General features: G+C 33.4%; 1 protein-coding gene and 1 long non-coding RNA gene across 9 annotated transcripts in view; one reads left to right on the top strand and one right to left on the bottom strand.

Annotated features, from left to right (window-relative positions):
• The window catches only part of LOC111738110, a 26,942-nt gene extending 8,278 nt beyond the window's left edge, over positions 1–18,664 (top strand). The window contains exons 2-4 of the long non-coding RNA XR_002779701.1: positions 2,189–2,266; positions 10,278–10,371; positions 18,580–18,664. This is a non-coding gene — a long non-coding RNA (uncharacterized LOC111738110). The remainder of the gene's footprint in view (positions 1–2,188; positions 2,267–10,277; positions 10,372–18,579) is intronic.
• ZNF385B (zinc finger protein 385B) overlaps positions 1–26,525 on the bottom strand; it is a 360,527-nt gene that overhangs the window by 111,691 nt on the left and 222,311 nt on the right. The window lies entirely within an intron of this gene.

The raw sequence follows: 26,525 nt of genomic DNA, 5'->3' as shown, positions 1-26,525 counted from the left end.
AAAAAAAAAAAAAAACCTGTTTCCTTAAATAACTGCCATTTTTATTAACTCATAAGTATAGCACTGACCACAATAATTTAATAGTCTCAGTAAGGTGGATGGCCAAAACACACAATTCAATCATGACAGTCATGACACAGGTTTCACTTTTTTCATAGAATGCTTTCCTTTGGCAATAAGTACACCTCATTAAAAAACTCAGAATGAAAGCATGAGACTGTGATTAACCTCCGGTTATCTTTATAATAGCAGAACTGTACAGCAAATTTCATCCTGTAAAAGTGCTAATATTTAGTAATTGAGAAAAAAGGATACTGAACAAGAGTATACTATAAATTCTTTGGACAATCTTTTTTACAGGAAAAAAATATACTATAAAGACTTCTGGAATCGTATTCTATTATTTCACCATCCAGATGGGGTTGTTGCATTATGTTAATTATTAACAAGGTAACACCAAATTAAACTGTGTTAGCTCTAATTGAAAGTTGTATGTTTAAACTGTGTATGGAACATTTTTGGCAGCTTTAATCAGATATTTTACTCTTCTGTGTCTTCTTTTATTGATAGCAGGCTCTAATGCCTTCTCAAAAATCCCTGCAATCTTATATTAAGTGTATTAGAAGTGAATATTGTGAATTTTCAGATGGGAATATTGTCTATTAAAACCTACTTGGGGAGTCTAAAACCTAGGTCTCTGCAGTGAGTTTTATTTATTCAACCCACCATAAAAAGTTAATGTTAGAAGGGAAGACAAAGGAAATAACTTATTCAATTACATTTCTTCAAAATATTAATATCACTTTCAATTATGATAAAAATGAATTACTTGCTATTGGTGGGAATAAAAATCTGGTTTGGGGCAAAAAACATTTTGCTTAAACTATAATAAACACTGAAATATAACACTAAATAACCTTCAGAAATTATATGTGAAGAAAGAATATTGAAGTATCTGAAAAAAGACACCACTCTATTAATTTTAGTGTTTGCTAAGCATATCAAATATTTTCAATTTAATACTTTCTTTACCTAAATTATCAGCAATAGAATAAGTGTCTTTGAAATATTTTTTTAATTCCATCATGAATACATTTTATTAAGTCTCCATTTATATTTCTAAAATATAATTTAAATAAGAATTTTTATTAGAAAACTTTTTTAATCATTGAATTAAAAATACCTTCTCATTTATTGTAATTCTTCAAGAGTCTAGGAGTTCAATTTTCACGCATGTAAATAAGAATAATTGCTTAAATATTTGAAAACACTCCCAAAAGATAACATAGTTCTGAAGAGTACAAAGAGACCCCAGTGTCAGAAAAGGCAGTTCTATCCTTCCTGTTATTAAGAAGACACTAACTTAAACTGGTTCTACCAAAATTTCAACAGCTGTCAATATTTTTTAAAAGTTCCTACATTTTTCTACACCATTTTTCTACACCATTTTCTACAAAATTTCAACAGCTGTCAATATTTTTTAAAAGTTCCTACATTTAGCTCACCTTAGTTGTAACTAAGGTGACCATGTAATTTACTATCCAAACCAGGACAGTTTTAAGAATGAAAGAGGATGCTATTAATAGGCTTAGACTGAAACTATTCCAAGCGAGCTGGAATAAATGATCACCATAGTTCTAGCCATCATTCTTCATAATATTTCTGTTATTAAGTTAAAAGAGCACACATGCAGAGTCACCTTCTCCAAATTACAACTTGCACTTCAAGGACACATTAGTAAAAGGAAAAGGAAGGATGAAAGAATATAAACAAATAGGCAGACTTCATTGAACTTTGAAAAGGAAAAGCAGAGAAAAAGGAAGAAAAGACCAAAAAAAATAAGATCAGTTAGTAGGGAGGGCAAAGATTAAAAGAAATTTACTCTGCTGCCCCAGTTACTCACTTCTTGCTTTCCTTTGAATCCTTTGCCTAATAGTATAGATTAGTAATTTGTTTAATTTGTCATTATTAAACAGCTCTGATTTGAACTCAATTTGGCAACCATACATATAAATCTAAAATATATTACAATAAGAAGTGGTTCATTCCATTAAGGTTTCATTTTTGAACAATGCCCAAAGCTACTATAAAGGGTACAGTGCTCTCAAATGGCAGCTGTGCTCATTTAGTCACTGTTAAGTCATCAACATACACTTTAAAATACCTACTTTTTTTGCATATGTTACAGCACAGGAGGAGTTGTTCACCACTACTGGTTTCTAGTCTTCTTTGTGACTGCCTACATCGAAGCCCCAGTGTTCTAAATGTAAGTCACAGAAAACAATACCTAACATATGACTTGAGCCAGCTAATGGCACTTAGCCCAAAGTTGACTCAGTTACTAAAACTACCATCATTGCTGTAAACCCATTGTAAGCCAATGTTATTTTCGACGTTAGTGTTTTTGAAGTTAGTTCAGATAAAGAGAAGCTACATGCCAAAAAATGCTTAAGTAGGACTTTCACTTCAGGACAATTGTGATACAGTTGTCTCAAGCAACTGTCTCAAGTGATACAGGTGAATTCTTACTGTAAGTTAGAAATGAGTAGCAGACTTGGCAGATCTATGATAATATGATAAAGTAAATTTTATATTAACCTAAAATAAATGCCAGTGAAAAATAATACTCTGATTTTTACCTTAATTTAATATTAACCACTAAAAAGAGAATTTTTAAATGAAAATGAAAACTATCATTTAAAAAATGATAACTATCATTTAAAATTTTTGATTAAAATCTCAAATTAGTAAGATTCAAAGGAAAAAAAACATTCTTTAAGAGTTTGATCTTTTTATTAATACTTCTAAAACAGAGAATTTGTCTTCCCTAAGTGGCTTTCCTAGGCCTTTTTAATTTAAATTATTAGGCCCCATTGGGGGTTGTTTAACAGCTACTCATCAACCTTCTTCTAATATTCCTTCCTGGAAAGCTTAAACACTACATTTCTTATATGCTCATGTGGCGAGGGTTCCAGATATGATTTAGGTTCCACCAATTAAGTATGCTAAATTAGGTAATATGAGGAGAATCTTGGGGCTTAAGACATTTGGCTGTGATGCTATAGGTTACAGTAGAGGTACCGGGAGGTGATGGTACTGAATGGTGGCAATAACAGCAGCTCATTTGAAAGCCCAGTTCTGTGATAGCGCTTTAGGAGTCATATGTAGAAAGTCTAGCTAAAGGCTGTTTTGTTTGTTCTTTAGTTATCCAAAATATTCTGGATGTTAATATGTTCTAATAAATTATTTTCCTAGTGAAATAGCTAATGTGGATTTATTCTCTGCAGTTAAATTCTGACCAATGTATTAGCCCTTAAAGTGGGAAAACAAGATTATAAGTTTCCTCATTCAAAAAAAAACAAGACTATAAGTTTCCTCATTCAAAAAAAAAATAGTGAGCATCAATTTATTCTGAGATGGAGTTTTGGTCTTCCCACCTTTGCCTATCTCTTATCTTTATCCAGTATTTTAGCAAATTCTTAGCATATCATACAACTTCCTCTCCTATAGCCCTATATCTTTTATTGCTACTCTTAAAGAAAAAAAAACAATTCAAGTTGTTATGTTCTGGAATGTTGAATTGGCCATTCTTCTAATCCCCCATTTCCACCCATATATGTTTAAAACATCTAACTGTAGGCAACATCATTTTTCTCCATTTGGAGACTTAATTATGTTCTTATGTGATAAAAGCTAGAGTAGAAAAACAAAATTTTCCCAAATGGATTGTTTCTTTGAAGTGATACTTCCAGGTTCAGGTTGATATATGAAGTTTCTATACAAAGTAAAAATTCAATGAATGATATTAATAGGTATACAAGAAAGGTAAGAGATGGAAAGATACCACAATGCCCTATGCCCCTGTGACTATAAAGGGGAGACTTGAAACCTATATTTCTCTAAGTGTACACTAAGATGAGTTTGAAGTAAAAAATAACTGGTGAGTTGCTGGATCCAATAATATATGCATTTATAACTTCCTAGATATCATATAGAAAACATAGCATTTAAAAAACTGTTTTAATAGCCAACATTTGGTAAACAGTTTAGAAGTATTTACAACAATCCCAAGAAATCACTGCATTCTTTCTCTCTCCCTTTTTTTTACTGAGGTAATATGGTTTATAACATTATATAAATATGAGGTGTACAACATTATAATTCTATATTTAAATACATCATAGAGTGCTCGCCATTAAACGTTTAGCTTCCAACCCCCGCTCCCCACCCCCCCACCACCATAGATTTGGACTGCGTTTTACCCCTTCTCTTCCGGTAACCACCAATCCATTACCTGTATATGAATTTATTTTTATTTTGTTTTGTTTGTCTCATTTTGCTTTGTTTTATAGTCCTCTATAGTTTTATAGTGAAACCATATGGTTTTTGTCCTTTTCCAACTTACTTATTTCACTTAGCATGATACCTTCAAGGTCTGTTCATGTTACTGCAAATGGCAATATTTTATCTTTTTTATGATTGAGTAGTATTCGTGTGTGTGTATGTGTGTATCACATCTTCTTTTCTTCTTTATCCATTCATCTGTCTATGGATACTTAGTTTGTTTCCATCTCATCTTATTTAGCTATTGTAAATAACACCACAATAAATATAGGGGTGCATATATCTTTTGAATTAGTGTATTTGTATTCTTCAGATAAATATCCAGAAGTGGAATTGCTGAGTAATACAGTAGTTCTATTCTTAATTTTTTAAGGAAACTCTATGCTGTTTTTTATAATGACTGCACTAATTTACAATCCTATCAACAGAATATGAGTTTCCCTTTTCTCCTCTCTAACATTTGTTATTTCTTGTCTTTTTGATAATAGCCATTCTAACTGGTGTAAGGTGATATCTCATTGTGGTTTTGATTTGATTTCCCTAATAATTAGTGACGTTGGACATCTTTTTATGTGTCTGTTAGCCATCTGTATGTCTTCCTTGGAAAAATGTTTATTCACATTCTGCCCACTTTTTAAATGGGTTTGCTTTTTGTTGTTGAGTTTATATATTTGGATATTAACTTATTATCATTTGTAAATATCTTGTCTCATTCAGTTGGTTGCATTTTTATTTTGTTGATAGTTTCTTTTGCTGTGTAGAAGCGTTATAGTTTGATGTAATTCCATTCATTTTGTTTTCTTTGTCATTGGAGTCAAGTCCACAAAAACTGTTCTAAAACCCATGTCAAAAAGTTTACCACTTATGTTTTGTTCTATATATTTCATTTCTCTTTCTGATATTTGTTGTTACTATACAGCTTTGCCACTGTGTAACAGATTTTTGTGTATTGATTTTGTACCCTGCAACTTTACTGAATTTGTTTATTTACAGTAAACAAATAAGGGTTTTCTATACATAAAATCATGTCATCCACAGCTAATGACAGTTTTACTTCTTTATTTCCAATTTAGGTGCTTTTTATTTCTTTTTCTTGACTAATTGCTCTGGCTAGGACTTCCAGTACTATGTTGAATAAAAGTGGCAAGAGTGGGCAACCTTCCAAGTCATCTTTCTTTTTTCATGAATTTTAGCACATGTTTGTGGCTGAGTAGTTTTATTAGCCTTCTTTCTGTAAGTAGAATTTTGGAGTCCAACAGCTTCCTTTCACTTTGTACTATCTTGTTTCTTTTCGATCCAAGCTGGTAGCGTTTCTCCTGATATAATATTCTTAAGAATTTTGTACACCTCTTATGGGTGGTACGACAACGCTCTCCATTAGAAAGAAGCCATATCCACAAATCTTTTTGAGATATCCCTTCTCTATCTTTGGTTCCTGCTGAGATGGCTGAGGGCCATACAGATTTCTATAAACCGTCTAATTTAATTGAGAAGATTTATGAGGTACAGCCTTAATCTAACGACTGAATAATCTTTTGATGTTTCAAAGGTTTTAGCAAAGAGTTGTACAGCCCCACTCTTGGCCATATATATATATGGCCATGACATATATATATATATATATACGTGTGTGTGTATATATATATACATATATATATATATGTCATGTCTTGAGAAGTAATCTTAATTTTAGCATCTTTTGTCATCTGAATAGGCTGAGAATTTCCCAAATTATCGTGCCCTGGTTTCTTTTTGTTTAACAGTTCTTCCTTCAATTTATATCTCTCTTCTTATATTTTTCTGTAATCAGGAAGAAACAGGCCACATATTCAACATTTTGCTTGGAAATCTCCTTACCAAGATATTCCATTCATCTTTCACAAGTTCTTTCCACATAACCAAAGGACACGATTCGATTAAACTTTGCCACTATGTAACAGAGATCTCCATTTTTCTATTTCCCAATAACATGATCTTCACTTCCTACTGTACTCCCATCAGCAGCATCTTTAATGTTCATCTTTCTACTAAGATTCTGTTTAAGGGAACCGAGGATTTTTGTATCATGCTTCTCAAAATTCTTTCAGCCTCCACCCACTTCCTGATTCCAAAGCAAATCCTGTGTTTTGAATTATTTGTTATGGCAGTAGCTTACTTCTAGGTACATAATCTATTTCATCAGAAAGATCCCGTTTCCCTTGGTTCTTGTTTGGTTTTTGTTTGTTTGTTTGTTTGGTTGGTTCTTGTGTTTTTAACTACATCTGGTGTTTATATTTCTATGGTGGGTTTAGTGCACCATCTTATCTTAAAAGGTACAGTAACACTTTAACACAGTTCAGTAGTAGCCAACATCTATGAAGTATATATTACTCTGTATTTTACAGACAAAATATAATACATTAACATCTACGTTTGGATATAGACATAGCTTAATATAAAGTAAATGACTGAAAATGCAAAGTTCATCTGTATCCTTTATAGTTATTTCCCAAAGTCAGTACTCCAATCTTGAAATTAAGTTTCCATTAGTCTTTCATAACCTTTCCTGTGGTTACAACATCTGAGCTTATCACACGACTAATGCATAAATATCTTTGTTTTGATCATTCACAAGTCCTACTGATACAAGCTACATCCAAATACCATTTTATTTAGCATTTAAATGGGCTTAGGAACATTAGAATTTTTTATGAGATAAATATTTAGTATATGTTATATTCATGTCTTACAGTTAGGGGAAAAATTGGATAATATTATTGATTCATAGGACTTTATTTTTCTTGGTTTGAATTTCAAGTTCTAAGTTGAAGTGTCCTGATTAAAAAAAAATTAACACATATAAAATTCTTTGAAAAGATTAATTCAACTTTTGCATGTGAAAAAGTAAAAATCATTTTCACTAGAGCTCAAATATTGAAAATGTCATTCCAAAGAAAGAATCTTGAAACAATTCCAAGTTAGAAAAAAGAAAGATTTATAGTATAGTTGCCATGGTAATTGCAGTACACTCTATTGCAAACTAGTATGAGGTTAAGAAAGTGCCTCTGTGTTAGAGTCTTTAGGTTGAAAGACAGTCTATAAATTCAACATTTTGAGAACTCAAAAATAATATTAGTAAATCTTAAAATGTTCTTGATAAGATATTTTAAAAATATAGCCAAACCTAAAATCCATTAAAGTGAACTTGTTTTCTTGCCTGAGACTACTCAACTGCTTCCTCTGCTATGGCTCTTTCTGGAGCTTTAGTGCATGTGCTTTGTCATCTGCATCTTGCTCCACTGTGGTGAGACATACTACCTTAGGTGGAGTATGGACTGATTTTTTTCCATGAGTGATATTAATAGCTCTTATATTATGGAGCTCACTATAGAATTTTCCTTGCTCTATATTCTTCCCATCATGGCATGATTCTAATGTGCTTTGGTTTTAAGTGTCTAAAACATGTTAGGACATTTCTTTGGTGAATAAATAATTTTCCATATTGAATGTCTCAAAGATAAAGTCCATTTACAATTAACATAATCTGTAATATTCTAATGTGTATTTATTAAAAATAAAACCTGTATGTTAGGAAGTGTGTGGGAATGTGTACATGATACATCAAAAGCATAAATCATATATTATACATTATCACAGTTTTGAATTGAAATCTGTCATAAAATTGTAATAAATACACTAATAAGTTCCATGTAATTAAGGTTTTGTCTGTATAACCAATTTTAAAAATTCTTACATCGTCTAATACCTACTTGTTTGGCACTTTGAAAAATTAGCCTTAGAATTAGTTTTCATCCTTTTAAGAAGTTTAAAATTTTTATGATACAAAAACTTTATTTTGGAAAAAAAAAAAAAGCATTTTGTACTCATTCTTTGAATAAATTAGTGGGACACTTTGCTATATTAAATGCTTTAGATATTTACAATATAAATAATGAAATGATTCTTAACTGAGGAAACGTTTTGTGAAGAATTCTAAAATATGTTAGGAATCATAGTTTAACCCATATATAGGCAAAGCTTATTATTTGACAAAATGTAGAAAATAAATGAGCAAAAGAATGTTTTAATAATTGTATTTGTAAACACTGTGTGTGTGTGTGTGTGTGTGTGTGTGTGTGTGTGTGTGTGTGTTAAAATGGAATACCTCTGTAGGAATAAATAAGTAGATCTTTTTGAGTAACAGATAATATTTGACTTTTCCAACAGACTGCCTTGCTGTTAGACTCCTATCTTCTATAGAATCTCTTGAGTGATCTAATTACTGGTAGACTTGACTTGTTTGTGGTTCAAAAATACCCATTTTATGGATTTAGAAACTGAATTCCAGGAAGACTTAGGGACTGGCTTAAAACCATAATATTTGAATTCAAAGCTGAGATTCAATCCAGATTTTTCTGATTCCAAAAACTCAAGTTATCTGTTCCTTTATACATCTTAGTGCCAAGTTCACTAAGATGGAGAGTATTTAAAATAATGAAAATTAATAGCAACAAAGTGAGAATTCCTGAAAAACTTATATTGCATACCATTATCTCAAAAAAGAACATCCAAATGTTTAATTTCAACGAATTGTCAAGACTCAGTTGCAGCTGAATTAATAGGCAAAACTTAAAGAAATTCTTTTTAAACTTCTTTATTTAACATTTCCCCCAAATAATTAAAAATATGAACACTTTTTATAAGTTTATATTAAAATATTTTCTCCGTAAACTTTTTTCTGTTAAAATATCTCCATGAAATGAAATTTTACATTATTTAAATATTATGGCGTTACATGTCAGTATAGTGTTTTCTCAAAGTGGGTACCCAATAAATACTTTGGATGACAAAATCAGTTTATGGGCATTGTTTAAACTGCAAACAAGTATACCAATAGTGATTAGATTCACCAAGAGATTCTGTGGAATAGATGTGGGAGAGCAAAACAGGCTCTTGGAAATTCAAATATTCTGAAGACCAGTGGTAGCCAGGTTTGATGACTCAGTGAAAAACAGAGTGTATAATGGTGACTCAGGAAGAAACTCCTTCTGTGGTGACAGATAAACACCCTTCGCCTGTCTAACGGGCTATGAGACAAAGCTGCTGGTTCTGGGCTTCTTTGTACAGGTGGATTCCTCTTGGTGCATAGACTATGTTGACCACTTTGAATGTGCCTCCCCTGAGAAACAAAGGAGGTATCAGAAAATGTACCCACTAACCTGTATCTTGATCTCATTTGTTGTGCTATTTGCTGTTTCATTAGTAACCCTAAATGAAACAATTCTATATGGAATATGATCTTTGTGCAAATCTTCCAGCCCAGACCAGATTTAATGGTCTGCCTTAGTGTATATGCAACCATCACCACTAGTGAACGTCTGCAAACATAAGAATTACAGAATAACAGAGCAAATCTATATTCTAATAATGGTCTCAAAAAAGAAACTAATTCCAGCATTTTGAGAACTAAAGATACCGCTTAAAAACAATGTAGCATTTCTTTAAAATATCATTTGAATATGCAATTAAGAGAAGGGGGTTTATCATTTTGACTGAAAAACTACAAATATAAATTGGACAATGACAAGTTTGACAATATATTATATTACTTCTGCAGGCAAGTCAACCAAAGGAAATCTAATAACATTCTAAACAAAGAAGTATTGCATAGCTTCCTAAGGCGGCTATTCTGAATTAAAAAAAAAAAAACACAAAAAAAAACATTTATCTAAATATGTAAGTGTGAGGAAATGATCATGTTTCCATTTTTATATTTTTAGATCAAATACTTTATCTCTCAAATCTTTGTGCACGTATACTCCTTTGTATTGAAAAAATAATATATAATTCCTTATGTTGGTTTTACAAAGAAGCATAGCCATTTAAATTGCTTAACAAAACTAAAGTGACTGTGTTGCATTTCTTGTTTTGTACTACGCTGCTTGTTCACACAGCCATCTTGACTACTACACTGTGACATACTTGAAGAGGCAAGAACCAATCCTATATTATTTATGTTTCTTCCTCCGTCATAGAAACCAGCACATGGTGAGTGCCTAACAAAAGTTTCCAGAATTATATCACTCTTATAGAAAGACTCACATTCCATTTAGGAAAAGTGTTTCCAACTCCCACTTTCCCTACATAATAGCAGTATTTAAACTCCCACTGGAGAAGGAAATGGTGAAGTGCAGCTGAGTTTCTCAAAAGTTTTACAAATATATGCGGATAGAGAAAAAAAAAAAAGACAAAGTGAAAGTGACATTATAACCTCAGAGGCCATTTCATTCTTGGATGAATGAAGGCATATAACTCACTTGGGTATCCCAGTCAGAACCTTTTCCTTTGAATATACAAGACAAAACTGCATATTCTTACAATCTTTGAAAACATTAAAGACTCAGTATATTTCTTTAGCAACATCTAGAAACTGCTTTTAGGTTTGGGGATGCAGCCAGCTTATTTGATGGCTTTATGCTGAGGAAGGAGTGTTTGGGCTGGGTAAAGCAAGAATAAGAGATTTTGAAATTCACTAAGCAAATTCTGAAAATATCCCAAAGCAATAATAAAATATTCATTTTATACATAAAATTCTTAGTTATAATCTAAGATTGTCATTTTCTTCCTTAGGAAACTAGCTAACAGGTATGGAATAAACAATTGTTCTGATTTTTAACATAATAGTAACTAAGATATAAAGTTTGTAAATTTTAGTATGGTGACAATTTTGCAGTTTTGCGTTGCCAAATCTATTTTTTAATAGCCTGGAATTATGTAAAAAATAGAACCACATATAAAAACTTGTCTTGGCTTGTGCCCAAGTGATTTGAAGAATCCTCTACTTTCAAACTCACATTTACCACTTGAATTTGGAACATGGTTATGACAGATGTGCATATTTCTGAGTTACTTGAAATTCTATATTAATTGTGAAATATCCATGACAGATTCCTTGGGGTCAATAGTTATAAGGTAACTTAGAATTTATAGACCCAGCGATATTGTTACACTAAAATGTCATGATCAACTAAAAATTTTTAGTTTTTAAACATCTTTCCTCCAAAATATGCCATAATGACAAATCACGTTTTAATGATCTGTTTCTTTATTTAAGCTATGAATAGCTGCATCTATTACTGTGACAAGATCCAAAAGAGTCAACAACAACAACAAAAAATGGTTCCATTTTAATTACCTCGTAACAAACCTACAGTACTCATAACATTGAGGTCGGATGTATGTACAATATATAGCATCAAATGACATTAAATGCCTCTTGTAGTAGGTTCTACAACAAAAAAGGAATACAACAATAGTATGGCATTACAGGATTTTAAGGATTATTGATTTATTTATTTCTGGTTTATTTCATAGACTCACTCTAGAAGTTTATTTCATAGACTCACTCTAGAAGTAATTTTATTTTATAAATTGTCTGAGACCTCATTAGAAAATACTCTAAAAAGGTATTTATGCAATACTTGAAACTGTCCACTAATAAAATGTACAAGAAGGCTCAGACTATTTTATGAGCTTATTTTTAACACACTGAACAATTACAGGTTCTGAGCCCCATTAATAAAAATACAACATGCAAGCTTTCTTTTCTTTAAATGTTATAATAATTATAACATTCTAATAGAAAATCGCCTAAGTGCCAAATTTGAACTGAATTTTTTAATATGTCAGAGTTGATTTCTCTGCTAACCCATTTAGGTATAAATTACTTGATTTTTTTTTTTTTTTTTTGCCTTCTGCAATGGTAACTACTCTGCAATTTTTCAGGAGAAAATATCATATATGTTGCCAACAAAAGAGAGTCTGGGAAACCAGAATGATTTTTCAACTGGAAGATTTTTTTAAAAATGGAAGTTATCATAATTCAAATGTTAGAGAACAAAATCCCGATGTTATAACATAAATTACATATTTGGAAAATTCATGCATTGCCAATAAGCATGTCTTAAACAATAAGTCATGAAAGAAGTATATTTTGATATTTAGTTTTCATTATCGATTAGTATTTCAAAAACTCTTTATTTGCAAAGATGCTAAAATATTCCTTAACTATCTCTAAGAAGCAACATGACTCCATAGGTATCTTCAAACTAATTTGAGATTAAACGATGTGATTCTTCATGGATATAAACTGCTACAAAATTGACTAGACTTTAGCTAATAGTATTGTCAGAACAGAAAAGAAGAAATGAGCATTGGTGCTGGAGTTAAGACAATTTGGACTCCAATCTGGCTCTGCCTTTTTGATCTGTACAGCTTTAAACACATTAGTCTATCTAAGCCACAATTTCCTCACTTACAAAGTTATGATAATAATGCTGCCCACCTTTATATCGCAGTATTGAGGATTAAATGAGACAATATGCCTAATGCAAACTCAATATAAGCTAATGTTAGTACAATCTTCCAAGGCAGGCCAAAATAATCGACTGGTATTGTTAGGGTCTAGTTTAGAGTATAAACACTGGTAAAGCTTGGATCTTTTAAAACAGGATTTCTGGGATCTGAACTTTCCCCTCCCCCCCCCCAAATTATTTTCAATCCCAACAACAATGCAAGAACCTTAGAACAATAGTATTATTTTATAATGCTCAGTGTATCACGGTAAACACATAGCATAATCATACCATACATTTTAATGGTACTTTATAGTATGCAGAGTGTTATTTCAAACACTATTTTATGCAATCATGGTAACAATTCTATGAAGCAGGCCAAGTAAGTAAGTAGTATCTCCAGTTGGCCCTTGATAAAGGCAGATTGACAACGATTGGTTACTTTAAAAGCTCACAGGGCAAGTCAATGATGGAGCTGTAACTAGAATTAAGTTCTTCATCCTTGTCTCATACTTCCTCCACACCCCTCCCCACACAAACTACATTAACTGTCTATTTATGGGAGAGTAGCAAAATGCTACATTATACATAAACCAATATTTATCTGAAGTTCAATGTAAGTCTTCCTTCATAAAATGCCTCTGTGCTAATTTGTGATCAGTTTTAAAGTTGAGTCTATTTAGAACACTTATCAAAAGCCTTCTCTAAGGATTGGCACTGTGGGAAATATCAATTGTGAACTCAAAGTCTCTGCTCTCAGTAAGTTTAAAAATTGCCAAAAGGCAAAACAAAACAAAAAACAACCTAAAAGTATAGGGAAGACTATAAAAAATGTAAATTTCTAAAAAGTAAATTCCTAAGAAAGGATTCATGATGTCTAGGAAAAGGAGCTATCTCAAGAAGAGAAATAATAAAAATAATTCTGTCCCAATAAAAGAACTGTCCTATTAGCTAGAACTTCTCAGTTAACTGACAAGAAATAACTGTAGTTGGAACCCAGAACGTTCATCAACCTTTCCTACAATTTAAAAATATTTATGTTGGTAATCTTTAATTATATTTATCATATAAATTCAAATACAAATAATGTACCAGTAAGTCTTAATATCTAGAAAAGATTTTTCCAAATTAAATATTATTTCATATTGTAAATATTCATAACTATATTATAGGACATTTTATACAGATTTTAATTTGTTACAAAGTAAAACAGTAAGATTTTTTTTTTGAGGAAAATTTCTTGCCTGTTTATAAATACTATCCTTGTTTGAATGGTTTCTGGAGAGAATGTCTTAAGCTATATTTCCAAAAAGTACTATAACTGTATCGTTTAAAACTGTAAAATGTCATTTTGTAATCACGTTTTAATGATCTTTTTCTTTATTTAAGCTATGAATAGCTGCATCTATTACTGTGACAAGATCCAAAAGAGTCAACAACAACAACAAAAAATAGTTCCATTTTAATTACCTCGTAACAAACCTACAGTACTCATAACATTGAGGTCGGATGTATGTACAATATATAGCATCAAATGACATTAAATGCCTCTTGTAGTAGGTTCTACAACAAAAAAGGAATACAACAATAGTATGGCATTACAGGATTTTAAGGATTATTGATCACTGGTTTATTTCATAGACTCACTCTAGAAGTAATTTTATTTTATAAATTGTCTGAGACCTCATTAGAAAATACTCTAAAAAGGTATTTATGCAATACTTGAAACTGTCCACTAATAAAATGTACAAGAAGGCTCAGACTATTTTATGAGCTTATTTTTAACACACTGAACAATTACAGGTTCTGAGCCCCATTAATAAAAATACAACATGCAAGCTTTCTTTTCTTTAAATGTTATAATAATTATAACATTCTAATAGAAAATCGCCTAAGTGCCAAATTTGAACTGAATTTTTTAATATGTCAGAGTTGATTTCTCTGCTAACCCATTTAGGTATAAATTACTTGATTTTTTTTTTTTTGCCTTCTGCAATGGTAACTACTCTGCAATTTTTCAGGAGAAAGTATCATATATGTTGCCAACAAATGAGAGTCTGGGAAACCAGAATGATTTTTCAACTGGAAGATTTTTTTAAAAATGGAAGTTATCATAATTCAAATGTTATATTAGAGAACAAAATCCCGATGTTATAACATAAATTACATATTTGGAAAATTCATGCATTGCCAATAAGCATGTCTTAAACAATAAGTCATGAAAGAAGTATATTTTGATATTTAGTTTTCATTATCGATTAGTATTTCAAAAACTCTTTATTTGCAAAGATGCTAAAATATTCCTTAACTATCTCTAAGAAGCAACATGACTCCATAGGTATCTTCAAACTAATTTGAGATTAAACGATGTGATTCTTCATGGATATAAACTGCTACAAAATTGACTAGACTTTAGCTAATAGTATTGTCAGAACAGAAAAGAAGAAATGAGCATTGGTGCTGGAGTTAAGACAATTTGGACTCCAATCTGGCTCTGCCTTTTTGATCTGTACAGCTTTAAACACATTAGTCTATCTAAGCCACAATTTCCTCACTTACAAAGTTATGATAATAATGCTGCCCACCTTTATATCGCAGTATTGAGGATTAAATGAGACAATATGCCTAATGCAAACTCAATATAAGCTAATGTTAGTACAATCTTCCAAGGCAGGCCAAAATAATCGACTGGTATTGTTAGGGTCTAGTTTAGAGTATAAACACTGGTAAAGCTTGGATCTTTTAAAACAGGATTTCTGGGATCTGAACTTTCCCCTCCCCCCCCCCAAATTATTTTCAATCCCAACAACAATGCAAGAACCTTAGAACAATAGTATTATTTTATAATGCTCAGTGTATCACGGTAAACACATAGCATAATCATACCATACATTTTAATGGTACTTTATAGTATGCAGAGTGTTATTTCAAACACTATTTTATGCAATCATGGTAACAATTCTATGAAGCAGGCCAAGTAAGTAAGTAGTATCTCCAGTTGGCCCTTGATAAAGGCAGATTGACAACGATTGGTTACTTTAAAAGCTCACAGGGCAAGTCAATGATGGAGCTGTAACTAGAATTAAGTTCTTCATCCTTGTCTCATACTTCCTCCACACCCCTCCCCACACAAACTACATTAACTGTCTATTTATGGGAGAGTAGCAAAATGCTACATTATACATAAACCAATATTTATCTGAAGTTCAATGTAAGTCTTCCTTCATAAAATGCCTCTGTGCTAATTTGTGATCAGTTTTAAAGTTGAGTCTATTTAGAACACTTATCAAAAGCCTTCTCTAAGGATTGGCACTGTGGGAAATATCAATTGTGAACTCAAAGTCTCTGCTCTCAGTAAGTTTAAAAATTGCCAAAAGGCAAAACAAAACAAAAAACAACCTAAAAGTATAGGGAAGACTATAAAAAATGTAAATTTCTAAAAAGTAAATTCCTAAGAAAGGATTCATGATGTCTAGGAAAAGGAGCTATCTCAAGAAGAGAAATAATAAAAATAATTCTGTCCCAATAAAAGAACTGTCCTATTAGCTAGAACTTCTCAGTTAACTGACAAGAAATAACTGTAGTTGGAACCCAGAACGTTCATCAACCTTTCCTACAATTTAAAAATATTTATGTTGGTAATCTTTAATTATATTTATCATATAAATTCAAATACAAATAATGTACCAGTAAGTCTTAATATCTAGAAAAGATTTTTCCAAACTAAATATTATTTCATATTGTAAATATTCATAACTATATTATAGGACATTTTATACAGATTTTAATTTGTTACAAAGTAAAACAGTAAGATTTTTTTTTTGAGGAAAATTTCTTGCCTGTTTATAAATACTATCCTTGTTTGAATGGTTTCTGGAGAGAATGTCTTAAGCTATATTTCCAAAAAGTACTATAACTGTATTGTTTAAAACTGTAAAATGTCATTTTGTCTATACACACCTTATAACTTAATCCAAAAACATTTTATATTCAGTAGCACAAGGGAATAGTATTTTCTTCTCATACTAAGTACATAATTGTGAAGTAATTTGTTTTCCACAATGCATATTTTAAGAAGCTCTCACATGATGTTATTATGTTTCAGGCTCCATATCTGTTTGAAAGCTTATCTTATATCTTTAATATAACAAAGCCCTTTTTCCAACCTGAAGGATTTTGAGTACCTACCGGAAGCATGTTTAAGCATGTTTAAAATACACAGTATGATTTTTTAAACTCATATAGCAATGTATTTTCACATGTTAAATGTTAGTAATAGTTTAATATACAAATATTTTAATTCTACCACATGACATTCTTAGGCTGACTAGAAATAGTTTACGATTCTTCTATCTGTGATGCCTACTTTCTGATTAAAATAAGACATCAAGACATATTTCTTCCTGTGTTACTTCATATACTCTGGTTTATAAACTGATCCAAGTTATCTGCCATTTGAAGAGTCATTTTCTAAACGTGGAAAAACTTAAAATTTCATTAGAATTATCATTGTTAATAAGAACTTTTTTCAATGAAAGAGACCAAAATGTAATTTTGGATTTGAAGTGTATTTGTGGGTAGTCAGTCATGAAGCAGGACTTAAAAGCAGTCATTCATGTTGGGTTGCCAAAGTGAATATCCTATTCCACAAATGGAGATAGTAGGTCCCAATGCTGGTAAAATGTGTGCATTGAAAGGCACCTATATATACTTATTGAGTGATTTGATTCCATCTGAAAAGTGAACAGTCAGGAATCCTTATCCCTTAAGATGCATTTATTTTCATACATTATCTAATAATTTTAATAATTGCAGGGACTAATTACTAATTCCTGTTCTTCCTGGTTCTACCTAGCAAACATCAATGGTATTAGAGGCCTGAAGCCTCCAGTTTCCCAGGAAATCAGGGCAGCAAACGATGAGAAAGCAAGCTTTCCTTCTCCTCCACAGGGATTTTAGCCTGAGACCTATGAAATCTTCTGAAAAGAACATCAATAACTGAGGAGGAGAGCTTTTCAGTACGAAAGAATTCTGAACTGATTTGTAAACCACCTTTGGAAAATAAGAATCCATTATTCTGGAAAACTCAGTAGAAATTATTTTTTTAAATAATAGCATAAAAAGTATAAGTAGTGGCTGGCAGTCAACAAATTTATAGGAATAGACTTATCATATCTGTTAACATTTGTACAAAATTACCTCTGACGTCACGATCAGAATTGATTAAATGATCAGCTAGTGGAAAACATGTTGAAGTACAATTTAAAAACTACTCTTCTTGTTCAGAGGGAAAAAAAAAAAGGGTTAAGAGATCCCTGTGACACTGAGCACTTCCTTGAATGGTGTTTAGAGCTGACCAAATCACACACATATTTAAAGGCCTTTGTCATTACTGTAGGGCTGGATAGTAGAGTGTCTGTGTCACACTAGCACATAGGAATCAGAGTCATTCTTGAAATGCCTCGTTACACATTTGGCAGTACAGTATTGCCTTCAGAAAGTACAATTTCTGCTTTCTGATTCTTCATATATTTCTTCTCTTTTGCTCTGAGAAAAAGATTTTCTCCTTTATGTTTTGGAAGCTATGGAAATCTACAGTTTTCTAACCTCTAGACTAGAGTTTAGGAAGATCTACTGTTTATAAAATATGTCAATAATTTAAACTTAATGGCTGCCATGTCAGTCCAGTTTTTCATTTCTTTGTTCTTAAAAGAGTTTTCTTAACAAAATAGTCTATAAAAATAATTGAAATGTTTCTTTCTCATTGTAAAAACAGTATAGTTTTATCATAGAAACTTTAAAAAGCACAGGAAATTGTAAAAATAAAAAATTATATTTTCATCACTTTGGAATAACTACTTTTGACATTTAGATATTAGTCACATTTTTATAATTTCCATAGATTCCAGACAGAGTGAAACTTGAATGACCTGAATGAGATTTTCTCATCCTGGGAGCACCCTAGGAAGGCACAATCTGGGAGACTGTGTGCAGTGGTTTCTGGTAGGTCTTTGGTCCACCTCATTCTGGGGTATGTGGCTTCTCCTTTGATGCCTCTGTTTACTTACCTACTGACCCAGATTGTTTGGTTCTATCTGGAACTGGTTTCTGGCTTGCACATGAATGAGAATGTGAGCATGATCATATTTAATAAGCAGATATATGTGTAGTATGGGCCAATACACTGAGGAGTAGAGATGGGTGTGAATATTTGAGACTCAACATATCAGTAAATACATCACAGACATCAACAAATGTGGGAAGGCAGGTTAGAGATCCAGGGATGGGGAGGAGCTATTAAAATAATAGGCATGCAGAAATCCTGAGTGCTCTCAAAGGAACAGTAGGTCATAATTCGGGGAATGAGGGAGTGACCAGTGAATGTTAAAAAGGACTTTAGTAGCTCCTAGTCATGATGACAAAATTTAACACTCAAAATTCTAGGATGAATGACTCTGTCTGAGAGATTTCTGTGTTACTGGTGACTGACAAATACATGCCATTTCAATTCGCTTCTTATGGGGGTGGAATTTTCCATATTTGAGACATGAACTTTGTGTGTCTTCTCAGAAATCCTCAACTGCTCCTTTCTTTTTCTCTTTCTCGGTCTGCACCCACCCCTCTACTTTCAGACTTGACTACTGTAACCCAAAAGTTCCCTGGGGCATGGAGCCGGGGCCGGGGCGGGAGGCGGGTGGAGAAGGGGAAGCGGTGAACCTCAATCAGCAAAAAGCAGGAGTCAGGAAGGAGCCAAGTGTGAATCTTCCTTGCAAACTATCTAAAGAAGGAGTTCCACATGCTGAAGAAACCTACCTGCTGACTGAGCTGCTGTGCCTTTTCCAGATTCATTTTGACATAATAGGCACAGTATCTCATGGCTTTGTAGCTTCCCTTGCCTGACTTCCCTCTTCCCCTTATTCTTACTCTCCTAGGCCTGTACTCTCAAATAAAATCAGAACTTTAATCCTTGCCTCGGGTTATGTTTTCTAGAGCAACAATTCTCAAATTTTAAAGTGGATATAAATCACTTAGGGATCTTATAAAGTAAAATACAGATTCTGTGTCAGGAGATTTGGGATGACGTCTGAGACACTACATTTCTAACTATTATCCAAGTGACATGCACACTGTTGGCCTTTTACATAGCAAGGTTCTAGAAGACATAGAATAAGACAGAATTCATCACCACTCAATGTAAGCTCTTTGAGGGTCAAGACCGCGCGCGCGCACGTGTGTGTGTGTGTGTGTGTGTGTGTGTGTGTGTGTGTGTGTGTATTTTCACTGTTCTAACCCTGAATCTACAACAATGCCTAGAATGTAGAAAAGTGCTCAATAGATATTTTTTGACTGAATAATCAGCGAATGAATTCTCCTAGATGACTTCAGTAATTCCTAGCTATGAGAAATTTTTCTAATTTTAACATTCAAGTTTTAGAGTAAATTAAATTGTCTTGCAGTGGGTTTTCTGTATTTCTGATGACTGACAAATAAATGTTTGCTATGGATTGAATGTTTATTTCCTCCAAAATGCATATGTTGATATCTTAATCCTCAAAGTAATGGTATTAGGAGGTGGGGCCTTTGGGAGGTGATTAGGTCATGAGCAAGAAGCGCTTATGAATAGGATTATAACTCATTTAAAAAGAACCCAGACAGTGGCCAGGACATGGAAGCAACTGAAGTGTCCTATGATAGATGATTGGATAAAGAAGCCGTGGTACATATATACAATAGAATATTACTCAGCCATAAGAAGAGATGAAAATTTGTGACAACATGGATGGACTTTGAGATAATCATGCTAAGCAAAATAAGCCAGACAGAAAAAGCTGAAAATCATATGATATCACTTATATGTGGGATATAAACCTAAAAGCAACAAATGAACAGGACAAATAAACAGAGACTCATGGGCATGGACTATAGACTAGTGGTTACCAGAGGGGAGAGGGGCGGGGGAGGAGGGAGAAGGTAGACAGGGTAAAGGGGGTCAAATATGTGGTGACAGAAAGAAATCTAACTATCGGAGGTGAGCGCACAGTGTAAATATATATATGCCTTACTGTTAAAGTGTACAGCTGAAACTTATTGGATTTCATTAACCAATGTCACCATAAAAAAATTAATTAATTAATTTTAAAAAATGGAAACAAACAAACGAAAAAAGGAACCCAGAGAAATTTCTTGCCCCTTTCATCATATGAAGTTGCAGCACAAAGAAGTGGAAGTGGGGCCCTCACCGGACACCAAATCTGCCAGTGCCTTGATCTTGGACTTCTCAGTCTACAAAACTGTGAGAAAAAAATTTCTATTGTTTATAAGCCACCCAGCCTATGGTATTCTGTTATAACACCCAAATAGACTAAGACAATGCTGAATGCCACATATATAACAATACACTTATATTATCCTAGCATCGAAGGGTTATAAAAGTTTAAGAGTTACATTTTAGAAACTTGTTGCTAATTTGGAAGCATAGACGGACAGTACCAAGGTATCTAATTCAGGAAAGATTCCCTTAGGTTCCAGAGGCCAGCCTTCCTCTTAAAAGCCTGATTGTCTACTGAAACAGGTACTAGAGAGCAAAGAGAAGTGTGCTTAAGATCCACTATATTGGGAGTATCTCATGTTTACTCACCCAGAACTTCACTTTTCATATAATATCTTTTATTATAGAGGATAAATGGCAGTTTTCTGCTGAATTTTAAAATAGTGCATCATGTATAATTCATAAAAACTGCCAGGAGCATCAACATCCTCCTCTGGTATTTGCCCTACTTAAGAAATATAATACATTAGACTTCTGCGATTGGTGTTACATCTATTGACCTTGTTCTACTGTCTCTTATGTTGCTACCAACAATCATTTGGACATTTAAGATTTTTTTTTAGCTGACAACACCCGCAGCTATTCTTGTTACACTTTTACTGTTGTCATAGAGACATAGAAACAGCTGAACAGAGTTTTCACATATGGTGTTCCCGATGAAGGGGTGACACTAACCATGCTAATATATGTCACTGAATTTGTTTCTCAATAATTGCATCAATGTCAGGCTCTTGCTCTCAAATTTTAAGGAATTTACAAAGACCATAAGACGAGTTTCTACCAGAAACTCTCATTTGGAAGACTCCCTTTTACAGGGGTCCTCTAAGTGTGATCCTAATACCAGTAGCATTTGCATCACACAACAACTTATTAGAAATGCCAATTGTTGAGCCCCGTGAGAGTTTACTGGCCCGATTATCTGGTAAACTATTATTGCTGGGTGCATCTGTGAGAGTATTTCTGGAAGGGATTAGCATTTAAATCAGTAGACTGAGTACAGAAGATCGGCTCTCACAAATGTAGGCAGGCATCATCCAATCTGTTGAGGAACCATACAGAACAAAAGATGGAGGAAGGGTAAATTCTCTCTCCTTGAGCTGGGACATTCATCTTCTCCTGACTCTGGACATCAGTACTCCTGGTTCTTAGCCTTCAGGCTCAGACTGAATTATACTACCAGCTTTCCTGGTTCTCCATTTTGCAGAGAGCAGATTGTGGGACTTCTAAGCCTCCATAGCCACGTGAGCCAATGCCTATAATAAATCTCATATCTATATATCTTTACTATTAGTTCTGTTTCTCTGGAGAACTCTGACTAATAGAGACCCCATCCCAGGCCCATTAAATTAGAAACTCTGTAGTCTACTTTAACAAGTCATTTAGGTGATTATGATGTATGCTAGAGTGTAAGAACCACTTCTATACTAGATAGCTTCCAGTCTCTAATAGATAGTTTAGATGAGAAATATTAAGGTACTCTAGAATCCAGAGATAAACTGAATACGAGATATTCTACATAGGGATATTTGAAAATCTAAAGTATAGAATAGCATTTTTAGAACTGGAATTGAACTATATATAGTACCATGAACAAGGTACTTATTAAAAATACGTAAGCCTCACCCAGACTTAGTGAATCAGAGTGTCTGAGTTGGGGCTGATTGCCTCTTAAAGGGCACACCAGACAGTTTGGAGGCATTAAGTATGATAACCATAGAATAAAGTGTAGCTTATGTAAACATCAATTATCTTTGGGTGATGGGACTATGGATGAGCTTTATTTACTACACACTTTGGATTTTTCAGTTGGATGCAATGATCATATACTACTTTTATAACCAGAAAGCGATTATTTTAAAAGGATAAAACAGGAAAAATAGCATTGAATCATCTTGGAAACTTGAGGGATTTATGTATATTCCTTATATTACTTATATCGGAGCAATGATGAGCTTAGATCCTGGAGTAGGACTCTCTGGGTTAAAATCCTAGAGGCTTAATTACAAGCTGTGTAATTTTCCTCCTAAAAGCCTGTTTCCTCATCTTTTAAGTAGATATGGTAATAACAGTGTCTATTTCATAGGGTTGTTATGAAAATCAAATGAGAGTACTTAGTATTGTGCTTAGCACATAACGAGGTCTAAAAATGTTAGCTATTAGTAATACAAAGATATCTATGTTTTATGGCTATTTATGGCACTATTTTTGTAGCTATTTTTAGTCATATAATAATTAATCAACCCATTTTAATTGTAATGCATAAACGATGGCCATGACTCTAAGTAAAAGATGTCTCTCTTTGGGGAAAATAACTCCTGCATCACCCTGGACTCCCACCCCTCTCATCTGAGTCTTGTCCCCTGCTCTTACTCTCATCCTCCCTCCTATTGACGAACCATCATATCTTATCTTTTTTTCCATCCAGTGCCCAAAGCCTTAATGTTTCTACTTTTTCCCTTTCAGTCTGGTGTCTGTTACCTTTACCATATTTATTTGACCGCCAAAGATTGCAACAGCAAGTTATTTCTGAGCATTTAAGAAATATTTGCTAAATTCTCTTAAATCAAAAGTTCAGCATCGCCAGCTTTTTTTTTTTTTTCATCTTGAACATAGTTAATGATTTGGATTTCTGAGGCTCTGTCAAATAGAACAATTCTGAATCTCAGATAAAGAACTGATTTAAAAAAAAAAAAAATCATTCCTGGGTTTGTACATCCAGGGTCGGGGTTGATGCTGTGCCTGGTGCAGCCTGGATGGGTGCTCCTGCAGCTCTGTTTGTAGATCTGGAGCCCAGCTACACTTCTCTTTGTCAAAGAGAGACCCATATATGTTAAAGGCTTAGCATCTAATTGGGATTTTTTTTTCTCCTAGATTTAATCAGAGAATTGTAAAACATTGAAAAAAGGATTTTAGGAGAAAATTTTACCAACTTTCTACTTTCTGGAGCACTTGTATATTGAAAACAAATACTTTAAGGCAGTAGTTTTCAGATTCAAGCATGCATGAGAATCACCTGGAGGGCTGCTATAGATTGAATGCTGTGTCTCCCCCTAATTTCATATTTTGAAATCCTAGTCCTGAAGGTGATAGTATTAGGAGGAAGGAGTCTTTGGGAGGTGATTAGGTCACGAGGGCAGAGTCTGCATGAATGGGACTAGTGCCCTTACAAAAGAGATCTCACAGAGCTCCTGGCCCCTCCTGCCTTGTGGTCCCCTCACCAGACACTGAACTATCAGTGATCCTGGATTTCGCAGCCTCCAAAACTATGAGAAATAAATTGCTATTATTTATGAGGCACTCAGCTCATGGTATTTTGTTATAGAAGCCAAAATGGACTAAGACAAGGGCTTATTAAAACATAGGTTGCTGGGTCCCACCTCAGAATTTCTGATTCAGTAGGCCTAGGATGGGGTCTGAAAATTGATATTTCTAACAAGTTTCCAAGTGATGCATATGCTGATGATGCCAGTTTAGAAATTTTACTTCGAGAACTACTCTTTTAAAGAATCCGTTCATAGGAATCTTGAGTACTTGGTCCCCTTAAAAAGGAAGTAGTTAGGATTTAGCTATGAGCCCTCCAGTCACACGTATGTTTCTCTTGCTCGCTCTTTTCTTCCTCCTGCTTATTGAATATTGCCCAGATATGCCAATTCTAACCTGAGAAAGTGATCACTACCATACTCAGTAAATTTCAGAAGACTTTATCAAAGAAGAATAAAAGAAATTTCTAAGCCTTGCCTTAGAAAGTCTGATTATCTATTAACCAATTATTATAATTTTAACAGCAACATATAAAATTTAGCTCTACAGATGCCAGCCTCTGTATTTTTACCTCTTATTTTTAATCTCAACATACCTTTCTACAGTAAATATTTGTGCTTCATTCCTACTTTAAGCCTTTGCACCATAGCTTCCTCTGTCTTAAATGTCACTACATTCCCTACCTATCCATGTTCATAGCTTCTTTCAAAACATAGTTTTCTAAGATTCAATGCTTCCAAAATGCCTTTCTTTAAAAACTTTGACTCACACAAATAATTCACTTGTTTTGCTTTCCAGTGGGTAAACACGGTTCTGAGTTCCGATGTTTCATTTTCTATTATTTTCTAGTATCTTCTGGCCGATTTTTCTTATTTTTTATTCTGCTATCTTCCTCTCTTCTACTTTGGCACTCTTCCACTAAAACCAGGATATTACAAGGAATCAAAACTAATGACAGCATTTCTTTTCATTGCCTGAGCTCCTCAAATGATGCATGGGGTGGGGAGCAGCCAAGTTATCTCCTGAATGGGAGACCACGGGAAAACAAGAAAGCACTAAACTTGGCTTTCTTGCCTCTAAGTTAAAAAGTCCAATCACACTGCCAGCAAAGACAAATTGCACCTAAATAGCTTGGCTTCAGTGACCTCAGATCCTAAGCCTAATATGCTCATTCTTTCTTTTTACCATGCTTAGGAAGGTAGCACAGCCAGAGGGTGGTGAGTTTTGTTTTGCACTTAATTTTTGCTTTAATATTCAGAGAATATATTATGCAGCTACTGTAAAATAGCACCTGGCCTGTTTACTAACACAATATTATAAAGGTAAAACAGAATTAAAAAAAAGAATTGGATGACTGGGCCCCAGGACAAAACTCAACCACAAATTATCACCTTACACACATAATTACCACACTAATTTGAGTGTGGAATAGATGCCAAATGACTTAGGCCAGCCAGGTTAGATTCCCCTGCTGTGCAGATGAACATTCCAGGGCACTTGAACATTGCATTGCTCTGTCTATCAAAAGCTCAGCGAGGAGGCCACGAAGCTGACAACGGCCAACAAACTCAGGAACTCACAAGCTTCCAGGAGAAAAATATATTCAGCATCTTTTTTATGTTCTCCTAGATCACTGGTTTTCACATTTTACTTCTTTCTTCAGCGATTTTTTTCTTTTACTTTGATGTTCAACATGCATATCCAAAAGCTATGGCAGAAGCTGTGTAACCAGTCCCTGCCTGATTTCTATACTGCTCCCCTATCCAGCTAAGCGCTTCTGTGAGGATCTCTAAGCACATCCTGCAAACCTCTATGGACCCACAGAGCAGAGGTGAAAATGATACCTAATTGATTGATAGCAAGAGCAATCACTGAATATTAACACACTAAAATACAAGCCCAAATTTTTCTTTACTCATTCACTTGAAAGGTAGGTTTATTTATGGGGAAGGAGGCACACTCTTATTATAAATCAGCTTGTGAAGAGATTTCTGTCAATTCTAAACATTTTGACCTGGTTCTTTGAAGGCTGTTCTCTCCAAACTAGGTAGTATGCATGAAAAAAATGTATAAAGAAAATAAATGAAAGTTCTATTAACCTTAAAAATTAAAGTATTCATTAAGCACAAAGTAAGTATTATAGCATAATAAAGAGATTCCGAGCCAGAAAGTTATGAGATGAAATTCTAATTCTGTTATATACTATGTGGTCTTGGCAAGTCTCTCAACTTCTATGAATGTCAGTTTCTCATTTTTTT

Source organism: Pteropus vampyrus, unplaced genomic scaffold, assembly GCF_000151845.1.
Source record: "Pteropus vampyrus isolate Shadow unplaced genomic scaffold, Pvam_2.0 Scaffold2, whole genome shotgun sequence".
NCBI lineage: Eukaryota > Metazoa > Chordata > Mammalia > Chiroptera > Pteropodidae > Pteropus > Pteropus vampyrus.
This window is presented reverse-complemented; position numbering and strand designations above follow the sequence as displayed.